The 22281-nt window shown below is 37.2% G+C and overlaps 1 protein-coding gene across 1 annotated transcript in view; it reads left to right on the top strand.

Annotated features, from left to right (window-relative positions):
- Positions 1–22281, top strand: part of Drep2 (DNA fragmentation factor-related protein 2) — a 98709-nt gene that overhangs the window by 804 nt on the left and 75624 nt on the right. The window lies entirely within an intron of this gene.

Genomic DNA, 22281 nt, shown 5'->3' with positions numbered 1-22281 from the left:
GCTTCTTGTTTCTATGATCCTCTTTTCGACTGCGGGGAAGCTCGCCAGGGTTGCGAGCGAAGAAGATTTGCATATTAGGTATATTCTGTAATAATTCTCTTACCGAATCTTCAAGTTTTAAATAAGACGGACAATGCCATCTTGATTTTTGGTCATTTCTGATATGGACATTCGTCGTTTGCATTCCTTGCCTCAAATCAAAAACGAAATACATACAGTATCAAATGAATAGTGTAACAATTTAATATTGCTTGAAGGCGCCAAACTTTCGTCTCGGTTGAAATTGAGAAAAATCCAAGCTGGAACGAAGCATTTCCTCAGTACACATAATGGAGCAATTGTCTACCAAATCAGTACGGAACTTCCATTTCTTAGAAGTGCGATTTACACGCAGATGCGACAAACCCTTATGCGATAAGATTCTACCAGAAAAGGGAGGTAGTGCTATATCTGTAAACAATTAATATGTCGTGCCTGTGACTTAAAACAGCTTCACGAATCATGGAAACAAAGACCTGCAAGCAGAGAGCTCTAAGCTTTCTGACTGTAACCGTATAATTACGGAAAGTTTCTGAATTTGGGAAGATGGCAGGCGGTGGTTAGACAATTCGCATGACGCAGGTATATAAAAACGTTTTATTACTTAAATATGTAAAATGTGTGCGTGATGCTGAAATTAAAACTCATTTTTTATTTCTTCCTGAAGTCAAGGATTCCGAAAAAAAAAAATGTGAAGAACAAGCTACCAACGAAGCGTGGGCGTTTAGGAAAGGCCCCTGCCTGTACGCTAAATAGCTGTTTTATGTCAAAGTATGAAATATATTTTGGGAGAATATGTGGCATTTTAAACGACAACTCTTTCTTATCCTTTATGAAATGAAGGATTCCGAAAAAAAATGCGTGAAGAACAAGCCACTAACGAAGCGTGGGCGTTTTTGGAAAGGTCCTGCAAGTGGCTGCCCGGTGTGTTACTTGTTCGGTCCTGGACCTTTATCTTTGTTGTAGTTGCCATATCGATGAGTGCCTACAAGTCTATAGGTAGCACTAGTGTGCTAGAACTCTTTCCTGTTCCAGCCAACACGGAAGGGTCTCTTTGGAAACTTATTTTCTAACGTAACTTAAAAATGAAAGTTATACACTCTGTGCCCTTCTGGACAAGAGCTGATAGTTCTGCGCATGTGTGAGGAAAGATCTCGGCAGCAACGACGGATGCCTGCGAATCTTACCATATTGGTGGAGACAGATAAGTATGAAAGGTGGCAAGCATGCGGGATGAATAGGAATGGCTTGATGCTTACGTCTCATACCGGCACCTCTTACCTTTAGCTGTCGTTTCTCCATAGCTCCATTTCATGTCTAAAGTAGTCCCAGCCGTCGAGTAGGCCTAAGCATAAAATTCGATTCACAACTTTCGTAGTTATAGATTTTCCGAGCTTGATGTAATAACATGCACAATTCTGCATTAATGTGAACACACACCTGGCCGAGTGGGTGTGCTGTACGGTTCCCTCCCTGCACCGAGAGGCACGAATGCTCCAATTGTTGGCCACAAGCCCACTCCGTGAACCCTCCGATGGGCACGTGGAGTCTTTTGATTTTTATTTTAGTACGTTATTTTACGACGCTTTATCAACAGCTTAGGTTATTTAGCGTCTGAATGAGATGAAGGTGATAATGCCGGTGAAATGAGTCCGGGGTCCAACACCGAAAGTTACCCAGCATTTGCTCATATTGGGTTAAGGGAAAACCCTGGAAAAAAACCTCAACCAGGTAACTTGTCCCGACCGATAATCGAACCAGGGCCACCTGGTTTCGCGGCTAGACGCGCTAACCGTTACTCCACAGGTGTGGGCGAGTCTTTTGATGTATACACGCATCCAAGTAACATCTTGTACATTAATAACTGATTTCTTCAATATAAAAATTAGCTTTCCTCTCGTCATAAATTGATCTGAATTTTTAAAATTCGTTCGATAGGCACTTGGGGCTTTTGAAGACTCCATTAGAAGTATAATTTAATTGTTGGTTGATTGTACAATTGTTGAAAAACAGCTGCAAATAATTATTATAATAGATTGTGATTGATGTCCTTATGACTAAAATGATGCGATAATAATATATAACCACGAGCTTTCTTGTAAGCACTCAAGCGCCCATCCCACGTGCGCAGGGAAGGGCTGACCCCGTCTGGTGTTCTCTTCGTGGATGTGGTATATTGCATAACTGTAATTCATGCAGAGCGGGTTGGCATGACTCGCCTTGTTGTTAAATGTTATGTTTTATTTAACGACGCTCGCAACTGCAGAGGTTATATCAGCGTCGCCGGATGTGCCGGAATTTTGTCCCGCAGGAGTTCTTTTACATGCCAGTAAATCTACTGACATGAGCCTGTCGCATTTAAGCACACTTAAATGCCATCGACCTGGCCCGGGATCGAACCCGCAACCTTAGGCATAGAAGGCCAGCGCTATACCAACTCGCCAACCAGGTCGACCTCGCCTTGTTAAGATATTTCAAGTTTTTAGAGGCCACAGGCCTACTGTTTTTCTAGTTCACGGCTTGCACATGTTCTTCGCCCTAGCTACATCTATCAATAATGTGAATGATAATCATATCTTTGAGCTACATAAATGATCACGAAAGTATGGCACATATTATGGAGTCGTGTGTAATAAGTGTGATAACAGAGGCACGTTCTGTTCACACACAGTGTATCTATTTTAAACTAGCATGCCATTTCGTATTAATTATAATTCTCTTGAAGTTCCTTGCCATTTTATTATTTCCAAATTGTGCCCATAATGTGTGCCTACTATTTATTCATCTGCAATATGAGCAAATTTGACCATGTCACGCCTTCCCTCCAGTTACTTTCATGTGTGCGTCTAAAGGAACGAAGAACAATACATTCATCATGCACGCTTCTACTCCGAGTTATCTGGTATCGAGCTTCCAATTTCTTAGAATTACGAAACCGGCATCAAGCACTTCTCACCACAGAACTTCTTCATACTCATCCTCCTACACTGTAGAATACCTCACCTCTGAAATTTTTTACCTAATGACGTCAGGGATTGCGAGACATTATCACAATTAAAAATTAAATTGGAGAATTTTGTCTTTTGCCATGGATTTTAAGTACTGCTAGATGTGTTGATCTGTGTTCCTTCTCTACATTTAAAATTGCAAGTTTCTTGTCTATGTTCGTTAATATCTTAGCCTTGTTATTAATCGGGAAATAATTATGATATTTAATCACTCATTTCCAGTTTGCGTGATTCCAACCTATATATATTTCCGTCTGCCTCATAGTCTGATTTATCTTGGTTCAGCAAACATAATGTCTTTTCTGCATTTCGGAGCAACCACGCCTTGCATAGCTAGAGATACACATTTGACAACAACGTTCCAAGTAACAATGACATGCCCTCATCTTTCATGCACCACGAGCGAACACTGACACCTTCAGCATGCATGTTTTAGACCACCGGAGCACAACGACACATCCTCATATTTCATTAAAGGTTCAGACCACTGGGAACAATAGTATATCTTCATCTTTCATGCAAGGTTTAGACCACTGGGGAACAATGGTATATCTTCATCTTTCATGCGAGGTTTAGACCACTGGGGAACATTGGCATATCTTCATCTTTCATGCAAGGTTTAGACCACTGGGGAACAATGGCATATCTTCATCTTTCATGCAAGGTTTAGACAAATGGGGAACAATGGTATATCTTCATCTTTCATGCAAGGTTTAGACAAATGGGGAACAATGGTATATCTTCATCTTTCATGCAAGGTTTAGACCACTGGGGAACAATGGTATATCTTCATCTTTCATGCAAGGTTTAGACCACTGGAGAACAATAGTATATATTCATCTTTCATGCAAGGTTTAGACAAATGGGGAACAATGGTATATCCTCATCTTTTAATGCAAGGTTTAGACCACTGGGAACAATGGTATATCCTCATTTTTCATGCAAGGTTTAGACCACTGGTAACTATGGTATATCTTCATCTTTTACGCAAGGTTTAGACCACTGGTAACAATGGTATATCTTCATCTTTCATGCAAGGTTTAGACCACTGGGAACTATGGTATATCTTCATCTTTCACGCAAGGTTTAGACCACTGGTAACAATGGTATATCTTCATCTTTCATGCAAGGTTTAGACCACTGGGAACAATGGTATATCTTCATCTTTCATGCAAGGTTTAGACCACTGGTAACTATGGTATATCTTCATCTTTCACGCAAGGTTTAGACCACTGGTAACAATGGTATATCTTCATCTTTCATGCAAGGTTTAGACCACTGGGAACAATGGTATATCTTCATCTTTCATGCAAGGTTTAGACTACTGGGACCAATGGTATTCTACATCTTTCACGCAAGGTTTAGACCACTGGGAACAATAGTATATCTTCATCTTTCATGCAAGGTTTAGACCACTGGGAACAATGGTATATCTTCATCTTTCATTCAAGGTTTAGACCACTGGGAACAATGGTATATCCACATCTTTCATGCAAGTTTTAGACCACTGGGAACAATGGTATATCTTCATCTTTCATGCAAGGTTTAGACCACTGGTAACAATGGTATATCTTCATCTTTCACGCAAGGGTTAGAGCACTGGTAACAATGGTATATCTTCATCTTTCATGCAAGGTTTAGACCACTGGGAACAATTGTATATCCTCATCTTTCATGCAAGGTTTAGACCACTGGGAACAATGGTATATCCTCATCTTTCATGCAAGGTTTAGACCACTGGGAACAATAGTATATCTTCATCTTTCATGCAAGGTTTAGACCACTGGTAACAATGGTATATCTTCATCTTTCATGCAAGGTTTAAACCACTGGGAACAATGGTATATCCTCATCTTTCATGCAAGGTTTAGGCTACTGGGAACAATGGTATATCCTCATCTTTCATGCAAGGGTTAGACCACTGGTAACAATGGTATATCTTAATCTTTCATGCAAGGTTTAGACCACTGGGAACAATGGTATATCTTCATCTTTCATGCAAGGTTTAGGCTTCTGGGAACAATGGTATATCCTCATCTTTCATGCAAGGTTTAGGCCACTGGTAACAATGGTATATCCTCATCTTTCATGCAAGGGTTAGACCACAGGGAACAATGGTATATCTTCATCTTTCATGCAAGGTTTAGACCACTGGTAACAATGGTATATCTTCAACTTTCATGCAAGGTTTAGACCACTGGTAACAATGGTATATCCTCATCTTTTAATGCAAGGGTTAGACCACTCGAGAACAATAGTATATCTTCATCTTTCATGCAAGGTTTAGACAAATGGGGAACAATGGTATATCCTCATCTTTTAATGCAAGGTTTAGACCACTGGGAACAATGGTATATCATCATCTTTCATGCAAGGTTTAGACCACTGGTAACTATGGTATATCTTCATCTTTCACGCAAGGTTTAGACCACTGGTAACAATGGTATATCTTCATCTTTCATGCAAGGTTTAGACCACTGGGAACTATGGTATATCTTCATCTTTCACGCAAGGTTTAGACCACTGGTAACAATGGTATATCTTCATCTTTCATGCAAGGTTTAGACCACTGGGAACAATGGTATATCTTCATCTTTCATGCAAGGTTTAGACCACTGGTAACTATGGTATATCTTCATCTTTCACGCAAGGTTTAGACCACTGGTAACAATGGTATATCTTCATCTTTCATGCAAGGTTTAGACCACTGGGAACAATGGTATATCTTCATCTTTCATGCAAGGTTTAGACTACTGGGAACAATGGTATATCTTCATCTTTCACGCAAGGTTTAGACCACTGGGAACAATAGTATATCTTCATCTTTCATGCAAGGTTTAGACCACTGGGAACAATGGTATATCTTCATCTTTCATGCAAGATTTAGACCACTGGTAACTATGGTATATCCTCATCTTTCATGCAAGGTTTAGACCACTGGGAACAATGGTATATCTTCATCTTTCATGCAAGGTTTAGACCACTGGGAACAATGGTATATCTTCATCTTTCATGCAAGGTTTAGACTACTAGGAACAATGGTATATCTTCATCTTTCACGCAAGGTTTAGACCACTGGGAACAATAGTATATCTTCATCTTTCATGCAAGGTTTAGACCACTGGGAACAATGGTATATATCTTCATCTTTCATGCAAGGTTTAGACCACTGGGAACAATGGTATATCCTCATCTTTCATGCAAGGTTTAGACCACTGGGAACAATGGTATATCTTCATCTTTCATGCAAGGTTTAGACCACTGGTAACTATGGTATATCTTCATCTTTCACGCAAGGGTTAGAGCACTGGTAACAATGGTATATCTTCATCTTTCATGCAAGGTTTAGACCACTGGGAACAATGGTATATCCTCATCTTTCATGCAAGGGTTAGACCACTGGTAACAATGGTATATCTTCATCTTTCATGCAAGGTTTTGACCACTGGGGAACAATGGTATATCTTCATCTTTCATGCAAGGTTTAGACCACTGGGAACAATGGTATATCTTCATCTTTCATGCAAGGTTTAGACTACTGGGAACAATGGTATATTCTCATCTTTCATGCAAGGTTTAGGCTACTGGGAACAATGGTATATCTTCATCTTTCATGCAAGGGTTAGACCACTGGGAACAATGGTATATCTTCATCTTTCATGCAAGGGTTAGACCACTGGGAACAATGGTATATCTTCATCTTTCATGCAAGGGTTAGACCACTGGGAACAATGGTATATCTTCATCTTTCATGCAAGGTTTAGGCTTCTGGGAACAATGGTATATCCTCATCTTTCGTGCAAGGTTTAGGCTACTGGGAACAATGGTATATCCTCATCTTTCTTGCAAGGGTTGGACGACTGGTAACAATGGTATATCTTCATCTTTCATGCAAGGTTTAGACCACTGGGGAACAATGGTATATCTTCATCTTTCATGCAAGGTTTAGACCACTGGGAACAATGGTATATCTTCATCTTTCATGCAAGGTTTAGACTACTGGGAACAATGGTATATCCTCATCTTTCATGCAAGGTCTGGACTACTGGGAACAATGGTATATCCTCATCTTTCATGCAAGGTTTAGACCACTGGGAACAATGGTATATCTTCATCTTTCATGCATGGTTTAGACCACTGGGAACAATGGTATATCCTCATCTTTCATGCAAGGTTAAAAGATCACGAGAAACAATGACATGTCATCTTTCATGCAATGTGTAGACCATTGAGAACAATGTCCATATCTTTATGTAAGGTTTAGATAACGGGAACAATGATATGTCCTCATCTTGGACCACTGGGGGACAATGACTTACACACTTCTTTCATGCAAGTTTTGGACAATTAGGAAACAATGGTATGTGCTTATTTTTCAGTCAAGATTTAGACCATTGGGGGATAAAGAAAAAAAAAACATGCAAATCTAGTCTTTCAGGTGAAGCTCCCTGTAAAGCAGATTTGAATAATTTCAAGGGAAAAATTGTTCCGGGGCCGGGTATCGATCCCGGCACCTCTGGTTGAACGTACCAGCGCTCTACCACTGAGCTACCCGGGAACTCCACCCTACACCGTCTCAATTTTTCCCTTTATATCCACACAATTCGCGTGGGCTGACGAAACGCCAGATACCCACAACGAGTGCACACAATCGCTGTGTGACTTGGAATTGTGGTTTTCTGTTAACGAACACAGTAACGTATATATTATGCAAATCGTTCAACCAGAGGTCCCGGGATCGATACCCGGCCCCGGAACAATTTTTCCCTTGAAATTATTCAAATCTGCTTTACAGGGAGCTTCACCTGAAAGACTAGATTTGCATAATATATACGTTACTGTGTTCGTTAACAGAAAACCACAATTTCAAGTCACACAGCGATTGTGTGCACTCGTTGTGGGTCTCTGGCGTTTCGTCAGCCCACGCGAGTTGTGTGGATATAAAGGGAAAAGTTGAGACGGTGTCGGGTGGAGTTCCCGGGTAGCTCAGTGGTAGAGCGCTGGTACGTTCAACCAGAGGTCCCGGGATTGATACCCGGCCCCGGAACAATTTTTCCCTTGAAATTATAAAAAAAAAAAAAAAAAAAAAAAAAAAAAAACATGTCATTCATGCCAGCTTTAGACCACGGGAACAGTGACATATCCCCATCATTCACAAAAACATTTAGAAGATCACTAGGGATAATGAAATGTCATCATCTTTCATTCAATGTTTGGAACGCTTGGGGAAATAACATGTCCTCATCTTTCATGCAAGGTTTGGACTACCGGGGAACAATGATTGTTCTCATGATACAAGTAAGGTTTATACCATGAGGATGCAAGGATATGTTCTCATCTTTCATGAAAGGTTTAGAACAATGGGGAACAATGATGTCCTGATCTTTCATAGACGCTTTAGACTACTGGAGAAAAATGAAATGCAGTATCTTCATGCAAAATTGAGACCAAGGTGGCATTGATGTTTCCATTTTCCATGGAAGGTTTAAACCACGGAGAAAAATGATGTCCGTATCTTTCATAGAAGGTTTAGACTACCGAGGAACAATGACTTATTCATTTTTCATGGACCACAGGGGAACAAGAAAATGTTCATATCTCACATGTATGGTTTGGATCACCGGAGGACAATGAAATATCTCCATTTTTCATGCAAAGTTTGGATCACGGGGAGTCATGGCATGTCTCTATTTCACGTGTAAAGTAATTAGTGTTCTCAAGGTGATACTACGGACTTGTCATTGTACGTTTCATGCGTTCCACAACAATGCAGTTTCTTGTGTGAACAGCTCCATTCCTGTCTTATGCCATACTTCACATCCTGCTCAACAAGCATATGTAGGCTAATATACTTCTGAAAGCACGACAGACTTTTAAATTCAAGTGATGTAGTTATTCGTAGGACAGAAATAAATGAGGAATAAAGAGGAAATTAAAGAAGAAACAAATAAAAATAACGAAGAAAAGCGTGAGAATGTGACGAACACAGAAAACATTAACATGTGGCTGGATTTATAAACGTTATTTAAATATACGTACATGCAATTAGTTGCTCACAAGTTTACAGGAAATAGCTTTGTAAATATTGCAGGTCATTTTCAAGATCACTTTTCTACTTACAGAATCTCATTTAGAGGTGGCACCAGTATTAGGCTGCACAGACTCTGCTTCCTAGTACAGTCTGAGGACAGTAGCCAATTAGATTAGCCTGGAAGTTGTTTAGACTTGGAATATTCGCTGCCGAAGTAGAAGTAATAATTCTACATACTGTATAATCACAGTCTACTAAATACAGTCACGAAGCTTGAGTTTTGAGGGTGCTAGAAACAATAGACTGTGACGGTACTATTTTGCATTGCCTGTAATGAGGCGATATTAGCGATCTTAGTGGTGAGCAACTACCTAATGTTTGCATATTTACTACGTATTGAGCTTCGCGACTGTATATACTAGACTGTGGTATAATAATTATTAATTTCTCCGAGACACAGTGGTGTGGGGACATACTGAATTTCTCACTTCAATTAACTCTTCAATTTATGAAAGAAACACAATTTAAAGAAAAATAATATGGATAGGTTTCGAGTTCATGGCCATTTTGTGCTTTCGATTTCATGTAGCCAAGGAAGTATTAAATGTCATTACATTATTATACTTCATGTACATCATTCCCTGATAAATTGATAAATTGATACTAAATATTAACAAAATCCGTCCAATAGTTTAGTAGAAATCGCTGTACACAAACAGACTGGTACTAAAATTATTATATTTCATGTACATCATTCCCTGATAAATTGACTCGTAGATACTGAATATGAACAAAATCCGTCCAATAGTTTAGTAGAAATCGCTGTACACAGACAGACTAGTACTAAAATTATTATATTTCATGTACATCATTCCCTGATAAATTGACTCGTAGATACTGAATATGATCAAAATCCGCCCAATAGTTTAGTAGAAATCGCTGTACACAGACAGACTAGTACTAAAATTATTATATTTTATGTACATCATTCCCTGATAAATTGACTCGTAGATACTGAATATGATCAAAATCCGTCCAATAGTTTAGTAGAAATCGCTGTACACAGACAGACTAGTACTAAAATTATTATATTTTATGTACATCATTCCCTGATAAATTGACTCGTAGATACTGAATATGATCAAAATCCGTCCAATAGTTTAGTAGAAATCGCTGTACACAGACAGACTAGTACTAAAATTATTATATTTCATGCACATCATTCCCTGAAAAATTGACTCGTAGATACTGAATATGAACAAAATCCGTCCAATAGTTTAGTACAAATCGCTGTACACAGACAGACTAGTACTAAAATTATTATATTTCATGTACATCATTCCCTGATAAATTGACTCGTAGATACTGAATATGAACAAAATCCGTCCAATAGTTCAGTACAAATCGCTGTACACAGACAGACTAGTGCTAAAATTATTATATTTCATGTACATCATTCCCTGATAAATTGACTCGTAGATACTGAATATGAACAAAATCCGTCCAATAGTTTAGTAGAAATCGCTGTACACAGACAGACTAGTACTAAAATTATTATATTTCATGCACATCATTCCCTGATAAATTGACTCGTAGATATTGAATATGAACAAAATCCGTCCAATAGTTTAGTAGAAATCGCTGTACACAGACAGACTAGTACTAAAATTATTATATTTCATGTACATCATTCCCTGATAAATTGACTCGTAGATATTGAATATGAACAAAATCCGTCCAATAGTTTAGTAGAAATCGCTGTACACACACAGACTAGTACTAAAATTATTATATTTCATGTACATCATTCCCTGATAAATTGACTCGTAGATACTGAATATGAACAAAATCCGTCCAATAGTTTAGTAGAAATCGCTGTACACACACAGACTAGTACTAAAATTATTATATTTCATGTACATCATTCCCTGATAAATTGACTCGTAGATATTGAATATGAACAAAATCCGTCCAATAGTTCAGTACAAATCGCTGTACACAGACAGACTAGTGCTAAAATTATTATATTTCATGTACATCATTCCCTGATAAATTGACTCGTAGATACTGAATATGAACAAAATCCGTCCAATAGTTTAGTAGAAATCGCTGTACACAGACAGACTAGTACTAAAATTATTATATTTCATGTACATCATTCCCTGATAAATTGACTCGTAGATATTGAATATGAACAAAATCCGTCCAATAGTTTAGTAGAAATCGCTGTACACACACAGACTAGTACTAAAATTATTATATTTCATGCACATCATTCCCTGATAAATTGACTCGTAGATACTGAATATGAACAAAATCCGTCCAATAGTTTAGTAGAAATCGCTGTACACACACAGACTAGTACTAAAATTATTATATTTCATGTACATCATTCCCTGATAAATTGACTCGTAGATATTGAATATGAACAAAATCCGTCCAATAGTTTAGTAGAAATAGCTGTGCACACACAGACTAGTACTAAAATTATTATATTTCATGTACATCATTCCCTGATAAATTGACTCGTAGATACTGAATATGAACAAAATCCGTCCAATAGTTTAGTAGAAATCGCTGTACACAGACAGACTAGTACTAAAATTATTATATTTCATGTACATCATTCCCTGATAAATTGACTCGTAGATACTGAATATGAACAAAATCCGTCCAATAGTTTAGTACAAATCGCTGTACACAGTCAGTCAGTATGCCCGAAAGTGCTTATTCGGTATCAGTGATTTTAAAACGTGTATTTCTGCAAAAATGTCTACATAATATTTTTTGCAGCATCACAATATTTTCTCTTATATAATTGTTACAATGAGAGAGTATAAAACGTCCATAAATCACTGTCCAGCGACTGCAATATATGAACCCATTTTTTCCTTTTTTAATGTGTTGTAAGGAATGGAACCTTTCGACGGTATTTGTGAAGGTCACATTTTACCGAAGTTGCATGAAGCAATAAAATAGGAACAGTATGAGCTTTACTACATGACTACGATGATCGAGCAAATTTCTGAAAAATGGACGATGTGCTCTCGCACGTGAATCTACATCCCCTGATTACTGTCCATCACGCATCACACAAACAATAATGTGTAAGGGTCTGCAGCAGAATGGCACTGTCTCTCCTTCCCTTGGATTTCATGTGTACACGAATTTATGCTGTACTATTGGTTGGATGCTGCACATAAAATACATACAAGATCGTCACTGAACACTAATGCGTGTTAACATGAAGAATAATACAAGATATCAGTTTCGTCAAAATCGTTTCTACAGATCTTTTCGTACCTAAGATGAAATAATAAATGGAATGGTGTGGACAGCAATCCTTGAAACACGATATACTAATAAAATTATAATAGAATTAATATAATAGCTACGATCTAAAAATTCAGAGTAAAATCTTAGGCTTCGGGTAGGTAAGATACAAGCGGTGGTTGCATGTCCGTGTTTTGCGGCACCGCGTCTACCATAGCAACCGCGGGAATACACTCAAACGGCACCGCTCTGACGCTCATCGCCGCCGCTTGAAGCCACTGGCGGCAGCTGCGCTCGGACAGGGTTCAGATGTTGCTCGTGTTCATTACCAGTTGGTTTCAAGGCGACCGTTAGCCGATCTGTGGCGATTCTTCGGCCTTATCTCGTTAGCACCAATTTCATCGACGCTGAATAACCTGCATCGTTAAAACAATGAAGTAATGGTAGGCATAGTTGAGTGTACGGACTCTAGCCGGACAAGGTGGAGCGAACAAGAAATACGTTACTGATATCTACGGTCGGCACTTTCTTTTGTGTTGCAACACATCTGTGCTCTAGGGCTTGCTGACCACTCTCTTTGTTCTGATAATGTAAATAATCCATCCTTGATACGTGTGGTACGATTTTTTGGTAATCATTTTTATAATACTCTTATGAATTTATATTTTGTGTAGCAATTCATACTAGAATTTTAATTAATTTTGCGATATTTCGGTAATTGGTAAATTGTCAACAGCTATTAATTATTATTTATTATATATTGTGTTATATTGCGAAATACAGTAACAGCACCACAAGATCAAAACATTCATTTTAAAGCTTTTTCATCTAGCTGTGAGTCCCATGTTGTAGATTTCGGCACTTTCCCGGGTAGGGACTCCAGGCAAATTTGTTGATTATCAGTACTGAATGAACTCAGCAGTTGAAATCTACTACTACTATTACTACTACCACTATTACTACCGCTACTACTGCTACTACTACCGCTACTAGTACTACCGCTACTACTACTACTACTACTACCGCTACTACTACTACTGCTACTACTGCTACTACTACTACTACTACTGCTACTACTACTACCGCTACTATTACTACCGCTACTACTGCTACTACTACCGCTACTACTACTACTACTACTGCTACTACTACTACTACTACTGCTACTACTACTACCGCTACTATTACTACCGCTACTACTGCTACTACTACCGCTACTACTACTACTACCGCTACTACTACTACCGCTACTACTACTACTACTACTACTACCGCTACTACTACTACTACTGCTACCGCTACTACTACTACTACTACCGCTACTACTACTACTACTACTACTACTACTGCTACCGCTACTACTACTACTACTGCTACCGCTACTACTGCTACCGCTGCTACTACTACTACTACTACCGCTACTACTACTACTACCGCTACTACTACTACTACCGCTACTCCTACTACTACTACTACTACTACTACTGCTACCGCTACTACTGCTACCGCTGCTACTACTACTACTACCGCTACTACTACTACTACCGCTACTACTACTACCGCTACTACTTAATCCTCAGCATCTGACCAAACCGCAACGTAGGTACAAGTTTTGTTACATATTTTCTTTGATAGTGGATGTTCTATCTGTTACGGCTAATCTGTCACTTTCAGTATTTTGACATGGTAAGGACTTTTCACAGAAATCATGGCAAGGCTCTCAGTTTTCTTTGAAAACTAAAAATAAACAAAACGGTCATCAGTCGTCATAATGGTAGAACTGCCTCACAAAAGTACAGCTCCCCGAATACTTATCAGTTTTATCTAACGGCGGTGGTGTAGGATGCAGTACAACACTAAATGCCAGTTTGCCAGATTCAGATTAAGAAGTTTAGTGACAAAAAATAAGAAGATAGAAAAAAAGAGACATTTTGCTGCTTGAGATACATTTTTAATCAAACATAATGTGTGCAATCTGTTCCTCCAAGAGTGAAGGGTGATCGCTACTATGATGATCATGCTTTGTCCACCACGAATTCCACCTCATTTCAGGTAGGGATCGGCTGCCACTGACGAGGTCTGCTGTTTCTGACTCGTAGAACAGAGCTTTACCTAAAGAAGTACAGGTAGATGTTGCATTATATCACTGACCGTTGAGTTTCTGGTGGCTTATCTTCGTCGTGCGCGTCACAATAGTTTAAAGCAAATCCACTATTCGCCAGAAACAAAAACTCTTGCTCCTGATGATACCGGAATGTCCGTATGTCTGTCTTCCGCACATCAGCGATTTCTCCTAAACTATTGGACGAATTTTGTCCATATTCAGTACGGTATTAAGGACTCAATTCAATTGCAATTGTGCACATCATTATTCCAGACTGTACGAAGTAATACAAAAAGGTGATATAACCCAAATTGACTATATTTGTCGAAAATTTTGCTTCTTGTATTCTGCAAGTTAGGCAACATGTTTCCACATCCTTTATTTATGAAACTATGCCTCGAGGCGGAGACTGCTTCAAATACAAATTTGACTTCATGCACAAGCCACGGATAGAGAGCACAAAAAAGATTCCAATCCACAAAACTTCAAAAACTTCTCCAGATAAATATATCAGGGCTTAAAGACAATTAAATGATTTATCTATACTAATAATAAATTTGTAGCCGAAATTTTTCTGGTAATTTTCGATTTTTCAAAAATAATTGGTCCTAACATATATAATTAACCACCCTGAAACCGAATATTACTTTCTTGAAATTTTTGTTTGTATGTCTGTCTGTATGTTTGTTACCTTTCCACGCGATAATGGATGAACGGATTTCGATGAAAATTGGGATATAAATTAAGTTCGTTCTAACTTAGATTTTAGGCTATATGGCATTGAAATTACATTATTTAAAAGAGGGGTTATAAGGGGGCCTGAATTAAATAAATCGAAATATCTCGCTTATTATTGATTTTTGTGAAAAATGTTACATAACAAAAGTTTCTTTAAGAATAATTTTCGATAAGTTTTATTCCTTAAAAAATTTTGATAGGACTGATATTTAATGAGATAAATGAGTTTTAAAATTAAAATAACTGCCATCTAAGGCCGTGTAATGATTTAAAAAACAAATGACTTGGTCTATAAAGGGCCTTGGACAGCAACAATCGAAAGCTATGAAAGATAGCCTACAGAGAATGTTTCTGTGTTTGTATGAAGTAATATCGGAAGCTAAATTAACCGATTTGTATAATTAATTATTATTTCACCATTGGAAAGTGTAGTTTCTCTAGATGGACATATAATATAATATAATATAATATAATATAATATAATATAATATAATATAATATAATATAATATAATATAATATAATATAATATAATATAATATAATATGTAATATTATATAATATAATTTAAGTTATTTGAAGGGTTCAGAACCATAGTGGGCCAAGCGCCATTTACTGAATACGTAGAAAACAAGGGTTAAAATTAAGTTATTACCATAATTCAATGGAAACCTATAACAAGTAAAATAAGATATACACATTAAATCTAAATGATGTCAATCTTCATTAAGCTATGATTGCATGTAATAAAAATTAAGAAACATGTTAAAGGAATTGTCATTGCACCAAATGAGTGTCTCTGGACCAAAATGATCGCATTTTAATATTTTAAATACAATTTAAATTAAGTAACATATTAAACGATTTATCCTTCTATCAAACACGAATATTCCCTGGATCAAACGTCCTATTTTAATTATGTAATTACTTTATATTTATTTCTAACGGGTGCAGCGGAGCGCACGTGTACGGCTAGTTTTATAAATAAAGCCTACCCTGGCTACACACATAAAGGCTGTTTCTCTGTAACATTTTGAATAAAGTTTGTAAGAGCTATTTTTGTTATTTTAGAAATGATTGTCAAAGTAAGTTGTATAATGTGAAGTCCGATAGCCTACATGTCATATGTTGAAATTCGAAGAGAAAGTAGGCCTAGCTAATTTATCTATGCGATCACAGCTGTCGGTAGTAGTGTATGATTTGAATGAATTTCCTTCAGTGCACTTACAACTTTGTTGCCTACACTCAATCATTTCACTTTCCATTTCATCAAAAGCCAAGCGAGGTAATTCGAAGGACTAGGCCTGCACATTTCCATAGAATGCTTTTCCTCTTGATGTACTGCCCGTGTCTCACGTCCTGAGCCGAGAGCTCCCTAGTGCTTATAACCAGCCTCTTAGGTCTGCTCGGATCGTCAAGGCAGTTACAGCGTGCGGTACGGTAGCATATTACATGTGCTGAAAACATTATCCTATGCCATTGCAGGGGTCTTTACTGTTTATAATACTCTAATCGTGGTTACCCCTATCGCTATTATCTCTGATGGCGATTTCCGAAATAATAATAATAATAATAATAATAATAATAATAATAATAATAATAATAATAATATATTATTACTGATTTTGCGTAATAACAATATTCCAAGAATATGCGTAATAATAATATGTTTAATGAACATCTAAAACGGAAAATAATACTTATCACTTTCTTCACTGGATTCTCTGCGTATGTGTTCATTAAAATAAAATACCGAAAAAACAAAATGCAGAAGTACAGTAGAAATGAGACTACAACTTTCCGCCATAAAACCAGATTACAGGCTTAAAAAGCAAATGCATTCGTCCCACTGAACAGAATTATTGAGATACTAGTTTTCACTTGTCTGTTAATTATATTAAATACTAATAAAATATTACAAGGATTCCGCAGTTACACTTTAGATTAAAAGGGGTTTCGTGGAGGAAACAGTTTGAGAAACACTGCCATAGAGGAAAGAGTTTACGGATGTGTACACATAACAACCGCAATCGCGATTAGGTCGATAATCTCGAGTAGAGACTGTAGTCTACCACTGGTATTAGTGTTTAAATACAGGAATTGATGAGAAGGACATAATTTGTTTTGTGAGGGGATAGCCTATACATTCGCTTGTCCATGGCTGATCTTTCTCCATAGCTGACGACAGAAATCCTGAAAAGGCCGATGTGTTGAACGTAGGGTAGTAGGCACATGCGGTAACCAGGACCTCCCACTCTCCCCCTCTGCTTCTCGCCCCGCAAAGAAACAGCTCAGGAAGTGAGACACGGGCAGTAGGGACTACTTCTGGTTGCTTGGCAAGGAACAGATAGAATCTCATGCTTCTATTCAACGGGAAGCTACCGCATTTATCTTTCCCAAGAAAAACTGATAGACGACATTGAGATATATGGATCATATGAAGAAACAAACAGGAAGGCAGAAATAGGAAGGATTCAAGTGAAAGACCTGCCCTTGGGCAGAATGAGGCTTCTATTATAAACACGGGTTTGGCGCAGCCCCGGGAACATAAAGTGGTCGGCCGTGTTTTTGAACTGAACGCCAAACGGCAGACTACAGTTTTCGGCATAATTTCAACATGCATATAATTGAAACTAATTTTATACAAGAGTATGCTTTAGAATGTTGGGAAGCTACATTCGTATGTGTAAATATTTGTTGATTGAAAAATTCATAATTCAGTATTCTGCCCAAGGGCAGATCTTTCACTGCAAACCCAGCTTTCTCCAATCTTTCCTATTTTCTGCCTTCTTCTTTGTCTCCGCATATGATTCATATATCTTAATGTCGTCTATCATCTGATATCTTCTTCTGTCCCGAACTCTTTTCCCGTTCACCATTCCTTCCAGTGCATCCTTCAGTAGGCAGTTTCTTCTCAGCCAGTGACCCAACCAATTCCTTCTCTTCTTCCTATAATCAGTTTCAGCATCATTTTTTGCACCTACTTTTTCCAGCACAGTTTAATTCCTTCTTCTCTCTGTCCACTTCACACATTTCATTCTTCTCCATATCCACATTTCAAATGCTTCTATTCGCTCTTCTTCACTTCGTCGTAATGTCCATGTTTCTCACCCATACAATGCTACACTCCATACAAAGCACTTCACTAGTCTCTTCCTTAGTCCTTTTTCTAGAGGTCCGCAAAAGGTGTTCCTTTTTCTATTAAAAGCTTCCTTTGCCATTGCTATCCTCCTTTCGACTTCCTGACAGCAGCTCATGTTACTGCTTATAGTACACCCCAAGTATTTGAAGCTGTCCACTTGCTCTACTGCTTCATTTGGAATTCACAAGTTCACCTTCTTTCTTTTTCTTCCTATGACCATGGTCTTCGTCTTATTTGCATTTATCTCCATCCCATACTGCTCCAGTATCATACCCCATAGCAGGTTTTTTAAGTGTGCGGACATGCACAACTTGTACAGTTGTTTAGTCAACTGTCCCAAGACAGGTTTGAATCTCGTGACACCAACAAGGGATCACTCATGAGACAACTAGACCCGGAGATAATGGGGTATGGTGACCAGTTCCTTTCCCCCCTCCATTGTACACATCGCTGTCTATTCACATATTTCACTGATCAGACTTCAGATGCATACAAACAATATTGTTCTTCCTCTGACACATATCGTCAAGTGAGACGTACTGCCTGGTAGTAGATGTACATATCAGCCAGAACCTCAATCAGAGGTGAACTTGTACAGCAGTAAAACAAATGTTGTGCATTAATAAGAAATACGTGAAAGCAATAGTCTAATATTCATCAAAGTTCACTTGATACATTTACAAAATAAAGGCAATATAAACAATAGTTATTATAGCAGAATTATACAGAAGTAAAGTGACACATCTATAATAATAATAAATCTGTAAGCGAAATTTTTCTGGTAATTTTCGCTTTTCGAAAAATAATTGGTGTTAACATGTATAATTAATCATCCTGAAACCGAAAATCGCTTTTTTTTAATTTTTGTTTGTATGTCTGTCTGTCTGAGTGTCTGGATGTTTGTTACCTTTTCACGCGATAATGGCTGAACGGATTTCGATGAAAACTGGAACATAAATTAAGTTCGTTATAACTTAGATTTTAGGCTATATGTCATTCAAAATACTTTATTTAAAAGGGGGGTTATAAGGGGGCCTGAATTAAATAAATCGAAATATCTCCCTTATTATTACTTTTCATGAAAAATGTTACATAACAAAAGTTTCTTTAAAAATGATTTCCGATAAGTTTTATTCTATATCAAATTTTGATAGAACTGATATTTAATGAGATAAATGAGTTTTAAAATTACAATAACAACGCCATCTAAGGCGCTGCAGCGCTGTTATGAAATTAAAACAAATGACTTCATCTATAAGGGGCCTTGGACAACAACAATCGAAAGCTATTAAACATAGCCTACAAAGAATGTTTCTGTGTTTGTATGAAGTAATATCGGAAGCTAATTAATTGCTTAATTATTATTAATTTCATCATTGGAAAGTGTAGTTTCTCTGGATGGACATAATGCTATAATGTTATTACAGTAACTTCTGAGTGAATCGAGGACAGGTAAGATTAAAATAGATTCTTATGCACAGAAAACTTGATAGGCTATTCTGTACATTCGTTTCCTGTACTTCTTAAAATAATGTTTATGTATACATTCATTTTCATCTGAGTGAATTAACGAACAACGAGAGTGTATTGATTTAGTATGCAGTAATCTTCTATCAAACAGAATGTTCCCTGGATCAAACGTCCTATTTTAATTATGTAATTACTTTATATTTATTTCTAACGGGTGCAGCGGAGCGCACGGGTACGGCTAGTTACCTAATAAGAGTCATCCGTATCTTAGAACTTATTCTTTGTTGCTATGGCTTTATCCTCCAGCGAGCTGGGTTCTTGATATTTCTGAACATGCTAGGCAAGTTCGCAATCAGAATCACCGGACTTCAACAATTGAACTCTCTATAGATATTACAGTCCCGACCTGTTATTTCCGGCGTGACTCCGCCACTTTGCTTACGTCTTAGAAAGTGAAGGCTCTATAAAGTCTAGGTAGGTAGTATCATTCGCCATTTTTGTTCTTACGTTGCCGAGCTACGAGGAATCTATTTGCCACACCGTTAAACATTATCATGTCGTAACTCTTATGATAATAAATCAAACGCAATGTAATTCAGAAAATAATATTGAGCGGCAAATAACGTCTTCGTGTGCTTTCTGCGAACGCCAACTAAAGAGCTAAAATGGCGGGCGATTATATTAAGTATTTATCGAGCCTTAAGAAATGAATCAGCGAATCACAATACGGACACGTTTAAATGTAGCCGACCTGCAACGCGATTGGCTGCCGGAAATTAGAGCGACGGGACTATAATTAGCAATCCTGACCACTCTCGTTAAAGCGCTCACTAGCCACTCGATTTTTCAGTTATACACAGTTCAAATCTACGATTTGTTATCGCTATAAATATTTCCGAAATCTGGCTTTTCATCTCAGTTCTATCTAATATTTGATAATAATAATAATAATAATAATAATAATAATAATAATAATAATAATAATAATAATAATAATAATAATAATGTCATTTCAGTGCCGATTTGTGCGGTAAACATCTTTGAGAGATAATATTAATATATGCAGGGAGAAAGGAACTGGCAAACTATCACATTATCTCCTGGTTTAGTTGCCCTTACTGTATTGTATTTATTAACATTCCGTGGTATTCATACATGCTTACAGCTAGAATATGGAACAAGTCAAAAAACTTAATACTATTATAAAGTCTTAATTTATAGTCACAGTCTAGATGAAATATATACAGCCGAGATTTACAATATAGTCTACTAGTACAACACAAAGTTTTAGTATCAATTTCATGAAGTGTTATTGAATGTCATGAATTCACCTACAGAATAGAAGGCGTGAGAAATTAGGTACTTCTTTAATTTGGTCCTAAATAATTTTATGTTTTGAGTTTCATTTTTTATATCGATAGGGAGGCTATTAAAAAATTTTACTTCCATATAACGCACTCCTTTTTGATAGCACGATAGACTTGCCGATGGAGTATGAAAGTCATTTTTTGACGTGTATTTATGCTATGTACTGTTGAATTAGTTACAAAGTTTTCACGATTACATACGAGGAAGACTATTAATGAAAAGATATACTGACAAGCCATGGGCATTATTTGTAGTTTTTTGAAAATAGTCCTACACGACTCCCTAGATTTGGCACCTACTATTATTCTAATTACTCTTTTTTGTAATAGAAATATATTGTTACTATCTGTGGAATTTCCCCAGAATATTATTCCAAAACTCATTACCGAGTGGAAGTATGCAAAGTATATTGTTTTTAAGATATTGATATTTACTATCTTTTGCATAGATCTAATAGCAAAACAAGCTGAATTTAGTTTGGGGGTAATTTCTTTAATATGATTTTTCCAATTTAACACATTATCGATTTTTAAGCCAAGAAATTTGGTTGTTGTTGTTTCTAATAGGGATCTATTGTTAATTATTGCGCTAGAAATTTGCGAAATTGGTTTCACTTATGAACAGACAGCTAATTTTCGGTCCCCACAGCAGAAGATGTCAGTCCCTTGGCATCCGAGGGAGCGCAGCAGTGAGTTCAGTGACCTCCCTGCAACCGCGGGCCGAAAATCCATGAAGTTCAAATCGGGCTTTGGACCGTTGACTAAACACACTCGTACATTAAGTTCAGTAATTTCAACGTTATACTCAGAGAGTCCATATCTCCTTGATAGCTGAACAGTAGCGCGTTAATGTTAAGTGTTCGATCCCTGGGTGTGACTGGTTATTATTATTATTATTATTATTATTATTATTATATTATTATTATTATTATTATTATTATTATTATTATTATTATTATTATTATTATTATTATTATTATTATTACTATATCTTTGCAATTAACGTGCGTTAGAATAACTGTACGTTTCTGGAATACATTTTGGGAACATTACGTAACCCTGAAAAGGACTGCTTTTGAGTGTCTATTCAATGTGAATACCAGTGACCTC

Source organism: Periplaneta americana, chromosome 6 (genome assembly GCF_040183065.1).
Source record: "Periplaneta americana isolate PAMFEO1 chromosome 6, P.americana_PAMFEO1_priV1, whole genome shotgun sequence".
Classification (NCBI taxonomy): domain Eukaryota; kingdom Metazoa; phylum Arthropoda; class Insecta; order Blattodea; family Blattidae; genus Periplaneta; species Periplaneta americana.
Note: the sequence above shows the minus strand (reverse complement) of the source record. Positions and strands in the feature narration are given on the sequence as shown.